Source organism: Cebidichthys violaceus, unplaced genomic scaffold (genome assembly GCF_023349555.1).
Source record: "Cebidichthys violaceus isolate CVI_PGR_0920_01 unplaced genomic scaffold, fCebVio1.0.p SCAF_9, whole genome shotgun sequence".
In the NCBI taxonomy this organism is placed as follows: Eukaryota; Metazoa; Chordata; class Actinopteri; order Perciformes; family Stichaeidae; genus Cebidichthys; species Cebidichthys violaceus.
Genome location: NW_027176975.1, coordinates 1,194,046 through 1,199,794, shown reverse-complemented (window position 1 = coordinate 1,199,794; position 5,749 = coordinate 1,194,046). Strand labels below are relative to the sequence as shown.

Sequence of the window (5,749 nt, the reverse complement as noted above, 5' to 3'; positions counted from 1 at the left end):
CCTGGACGTCCAGATGCTGCTTTCACTGTCGCTCTGTCTGCAAGGTGGAAGACGAACGAGGAGGCTGAGAGACGCCAACATGGTCCCACTGAGGCTGGTCGCCTTCGGCTGTGAGTATTTCACATTTATCTTCTCTTATGTTCTCTTATGCTCTCTTATGTTCTCTTATGTTCTCTTATGCTCTCTTATGTTCTCTTATGTTCTCTTATGCTCTCTTATGTTCTCTTATGTTCTCTTATGTTCTCTTATGTTCTCTTATGCTCTCTTATGCTCTCTTATGTTCTCTTATGTTCTCTTATGCTCTCTTATGTTCTCTTATGTTCTCTTATGTTCTCTTATGCTCTCTTATGCTCTCTTATGCTCTCTTATGTTCTCTTATGCTCTCTTATGTTCTCTTATGTTCTCTTATGTTCTCTTATGCTCTCTTATGCTCTCTTATGCTCTCTTATGCTCTCTTATGTTCTCTTATGTTCTCTTATGCTCTCTTATGTTCTCTTATGTTCTCTTATGCTCTCTTATGCTCTCTTATGCTCTCTTATGTTCTCTTATGTTCTCTTATGCTCTCTTATGCTCTCTTATGCTCTCTTATGCTCTCTTATGTTCTCTTATGTTCTCTTATGCTCTCTTATGCTCTCTTATGCTCTCTTATGCTCTCTTATGTTCTCTTATGCTCTCTTATGCTCTCTTATGCTCTCTTATGTTCTCTTATGTTCTCTTATGCTCTCTTATGCTCTCTTATGTTCTCTTATCTTCTCTTATGCTCTCTTATGTTCTCTTATGCTCTCTTATGCTCTCTTATGCTCTCTTATGTTCTCTTATGTTCTCTTATGCTCTCTTATGCTCTCTTATGTTCTCTTTTGCTCTCTTATGCTCTCTTATGTTCTCTTATGTTCTCTTATGTTCTCTTATGTTCTCTTATGTTCTCTTATGCTCTCTTATGTTCTCTTATCTTCTCTTATGCTCTCTTATGCTCTCTTATGTTCTCTTATGCTCTCTTATGTTCTCTTATGCTCTCTTATGTTCTCTTATGTTCTCTTATGCTCTCTTATGCTCTCTTATGCTCTCTTATGTTCTCTTATGTTCTCTTATGCTCTCTTATGTTCTCTTATGCTCTCTTATGTTCTCTTATGTTCTCTTATGTTCTCTTATGCTCTCTTATGTTCTCTTATGCTCTCTTATCTTCTCTTATGTTCTCTTATGTTCTCTTATGCTCTCTTATGTTCTCTTATCTTCTCTTATGCTCTCTTATGCTCTCTTATGTTCTCTTATGCTCTCTTATGTTCTCTTATGCTCTCTTATGTTCTCTTATGTTCTCTTATGCTCTCTTATGTTCTCTTATGCTCTCTTATGTTCTCTTATGCTCTCTTATGCTCTCTTATGTTCTCTTATGTTCTCTTATGCTCTCTTATGTTCTCTTATGTTCTCTTATGTTCTCTTATGTTCTCTTATGCTCTCTTATGTTCTCTTATGCTCTCTTATGCTCTCTTATGTTCTCTTATGTTCTCTTATGTTCTCTTATGTTCTCTTATGTTCTCTTATGCTCTCTTATGTTCTCTTATGCTCTCTTATGTTCTCTTATGCTCTCTTATGTTCTCTTATGCTCTCTTATGCTCTCTTTTGCTCTTCACTTGTTTATCAGGTACAAACTAAAGATTGAGATGTGTTAACGCCGTGTTTTTAAGATGACTTTTAAAACTGTTGTAAATGATAAATGTCAGAGTGTTGGTTGTTCCTGTTCTCTCACAATGTTTACAGGAATTGTTGAAAACATGTAAACAACGAAAATACATTCTTTTTCTTTTCTTTTCTTTTTAAGTCTCTTCTACTGATTAAAATGATGTTGACATTTTTTTAGTTTGTTGCATTTAATTGTTACTGTAATATTTGACATTTATTTTCTGTTTTTTCTACGTGTTTGTTGACATTTATATAATATATCTATATCTATATCTATATAAAGATATATATAGATATAGATAAATAGATGAATAGTAACTTTGTTGATCCTGTGAGGGGAAATTATTTTGTTGCAGCAGCACTAGGTTACAGGTAAGAACAGGTCAAAATCTTAATATAATATAAAAAATGTCAATACACAATATATACAATTATAATAACAGAGTAAAGATATTACATAAAGAATGCACACTATATACAAGAATATATATATATATATATATATATATATACAAGAATAGAATAATATTAAATCAACTAAATGTAATATATTAATGAATATTTACAGCTGCAGGTGAACTGATTTTCCTAAAAAGCGTCACATTGAGATCTTCAGAACAGCTTAAATAAATGTTAATTAATGAATGTTAATGAAACAGTCAGTTTGTTTTCATGCTCAGTGTTCAGACGTCTGATTCTTTTCTGAATCCTTTAATGTCACTAGAATGTATTCTCTGTGATGTCGTGAGTGAATGTGGAGTCTCTGTGTGTTTAGTGCTGGCTGCTGCGTCGCTCTTCACCGGTGCTGCTGGTGAGTTTTGAAATCAAACTGCATCAGTTTCATACCAAACGTACCTCATCCTGTTAAAACCAGATGTTTAGAGTCAATCAAACGTTTCTGAATATTGTTCCTGAGATGAAAAACAGAGTGCATGAAGATGATGATGATGATGAAGATGATGACCTGTGTGTGTTTCACAGAGGGAGAGGTCATCTACGCTTGTTTCAATGAGACCGCTGAGATGTCTTGTGGTGAGAAACTCTTTAAAAACTTCTGATTTCAACTTTAAAGTAAAACGTTTTTACATTTCAGGACAAACTGTTTTGCGTCGCGTAACGTTTCAACACTTCAGTATCTCTAAACAAAGCATAAAAAGGTTCATTAGTTCATTAGTCATTTTGTTCTGATTGGACGGAGCCAGGCTAGCAGTTTCCCTCCGTTTCCATTCTTTGCGCTAAGCTAAGCTAACCAGCTGCTGTCCAGACATGAGAGAAAACAGAGGATTTAACCCAAAATGTGAAGCTGTTCCTTTTAAAGTCTTCAGGTAAACTTGTGGAGACTCGATGTCTCATAAATCAACGACTCATGCTCTACTGCTCTTAATCCTAATTGTGTTTGACTTGTGTATTTCCTGTTCATTGTGCCTTCTTAAACACGTTCTACGCTCGTGTACGTTATTGGTCCTTGTGTGGTCACATTGTGTTATCTATGTCTGCACATCGGCTTCCTGTGAAGCCCTTTATGAACTCACCTCTCTCTGCTGCAGACGTGGGCGCTAAGATAAAGCTGGACCACATCCTGTACAAGGTCGGCGTGGGGACGCGGTGCGGCGAGGGGAAGCAGTACCCGGACGACGGACCGGACGTCTTCTGCCCCTTCCCCTGGGCCGAGATGGTGGTGGAGGATCTGTAAGAGTCACGTCTCCATCTGTCTGCGATTACCACTCAGAAATATGAACATATATATATATATATATGTATATATATAATATGACTAACTATAATATGAGGAAGAGAGGAGGTCACGTGAATAGATACATGATGACAGGTGTAGACTAGTAACATCACAATAGAATGAAAAATAGTAACATCCTAGGTTCATCCTAACAACTCTAAGAACTTAAAAATCCAAGTTTGGAACAAAACAAAAAGATCTAATATTGCTTTTGTTTTTTTAATACTTCTATGAACACCATTTCCCATGAGCCCTAGAGTCCATGAGTGAGTCACAGTTTGTAAAATCAGCAGAGCAAAGAGGACTGAAGTCTTCAGACAGCAGAGATAATACAAAATATAGACTTAAAGTCGTATTAATATGGACGAAAACCAGTTACAATGAAGTGAAGTTTTCATGGGAATTGTAGTTTCTGTTGTTGAACTTGAAATCACATGTTTGTAGTTTGTTATCAGCTGATTTATTGTTAAATGTCATTTGATTCTGATAAATAGTGAAAGTGTATTTTCTATGAAAGAGGACTTTTTGTGAATGAATGAAGTGAGACAGGAGGTAGACTGAACTTCTCTGACTGTGTCTCTCTGTGGAGCAGATAAAATAACACTGTGTTCAGACCCGGACCAGGACTCTCAGTCCCCCTCTGGTTCTGACCCGGTTGTCCCTCTGTCTGTCTCCAGGTGTGGGAACAAGAGGTCCTGCGAGGTCCCCGTCACTGAGCTGGTGTTTGGTGAATACCCCTGTAAGGAGCAGACCAGATACCTGGAGGTCTCCTACAGCTGTGCTACACCTCCTCCTCCTCCACCTCCTCCTCCTCCTCCAACCAAACCGGACTGTACGTACACCGTGTATTTATACTTCTGTTCTCTCACTGACGTGATACATTCACTAGTATTCTACCCTGAACCCTTGAACCAGGTCTTAACCCTCAAACAGCAGGTCTCTGATGGTCAGGTTCAGGCCTCTGATGGTCAGGTTCAGGTCTCTGATGGTCAGGTTCAGGTCTCTGATGGTCAGGTTCAGGTCTCGGGTGACCTGGTTTAGGTCTCTTGTGGCCTGGTTCAGGTCTAGGGTGGTCTAGTTCAGTTCTTGGGTTTCCTGGTTCAGGTCTCTTGTGGTCTGTTCTCTTTTCATCAGAACTTATGTTTGCATTTTATTAAGTGAAACTTTTCTATATATTTATTATTATTATTATATATGTTATTATTATTGTATTTATTATTAGTATTATTATATTTATTATTATTATATGTATTATTGTTATTTAATTTATTATTTTATGTATTATAATTATTATTATATGTATTAATAATAATGTGTATGTCTTTATTGAACTGTTCTTTCATGTTTATTTTATTTTGACATCATCTAATCTTCTGTTTCCTCTGCAGGTGAAGACAAACCGACTGAAGAAGTCTGATGTTTTAACCTTCACTGTTAGCATTTAAAGGATTGAACGTGAATAAAGGTTTTCCTCCTCCGTCGTGTTTCTGTTTTATTGAACAAATAAAACAACATGTATTATTTGTCTTCAGATTCTTTACTGCAGTTAAATATACTACAAGTAGAACTCCATCATTCTAAAAGTATAATCAGAAAAAGTGATGTATTATTACAAACTATTTAATATGCCAGAAAAAGATTTAGTTAAAAACACCAGGATGTTATATTCTTACCCACAATCCTTTGCTGCAGATCTAATGTTATACACAATATAGGGTCAAAGTTCAGGTTCAGTACGTCTCCTCCTCCTCTTCCTGCTCTTCCTCCTCCTCCTCTTTCTCCCCTTCTCTGCTTCCTCTTTCTCCTTTCCTCCTCCTCTTCCTCCTTCTCCCCCTCCTCCTCCTCTTCCTTCCTCTCCTCCTCTTTCTCCTCCTTTTTCCTCCCCTTCCTCCTCTTCCCCCTACTCTTGTTACTCCTCCTCCTCTTCCTCCCTTTCCTCCTACTATTCCTCCTCCTCCTCTTCCCTCTTCCCCTCCTCTTTCTCTTCACTCTTCCTCCTCCTCTTCCTCCTCCTACTCCTCCTCCTCCTCTTTCTCCTCCTCTTCTTCCTCCTCCTCCTCCTCCTCTTCTTCCTCCCTCTCCTCCTCCTCTTCTTCCTCCCTCTCCTCCTCCTGCTCTTCTTCCTCCTCTTTCTCCTCCTCCTCTTCTTCCTCCTCCTCCTCTTCCTCCTTCTCCTCCTCCTCCTCCTCCAGGAGCAGAGCTTCTCCTCTCTGCTGGAGACCCAGGGCGTATTGCTGGACCCGCTGGAGGGAAGGGAGTCACGGGAGAACCAGAACCAGGACTGAGAGTATGGAGGACTAAAAGTGCCAAAATGAAATAAATAAATACACCATTAAA

The 5,749-nt window shown here is 38.3% G+C and overlaps 1 long non-coding RNA gene across 1 annotated transcript; it reads left to right on the top strand.

The window, feature by feature from the left end:
- The first annotated feature begins 2,403 nt into the window (after nt 1–2,403).
- LOC137866969 (uncharacterized) lies at nt 2,404–3,297 on the top strand. Its single transcript, XR_011102150.1, has 3 exons — nt 2,404–2,488; nt 2,659–2,709; nt 3,225–3,297. It is a non-coding gene; the product is annotated as an uncharacterized lncRNA (long non-coding RNA).
- The last annotated feature ends 2,452 nt before the right edge of the window (nt 3,298–5,749 follow it).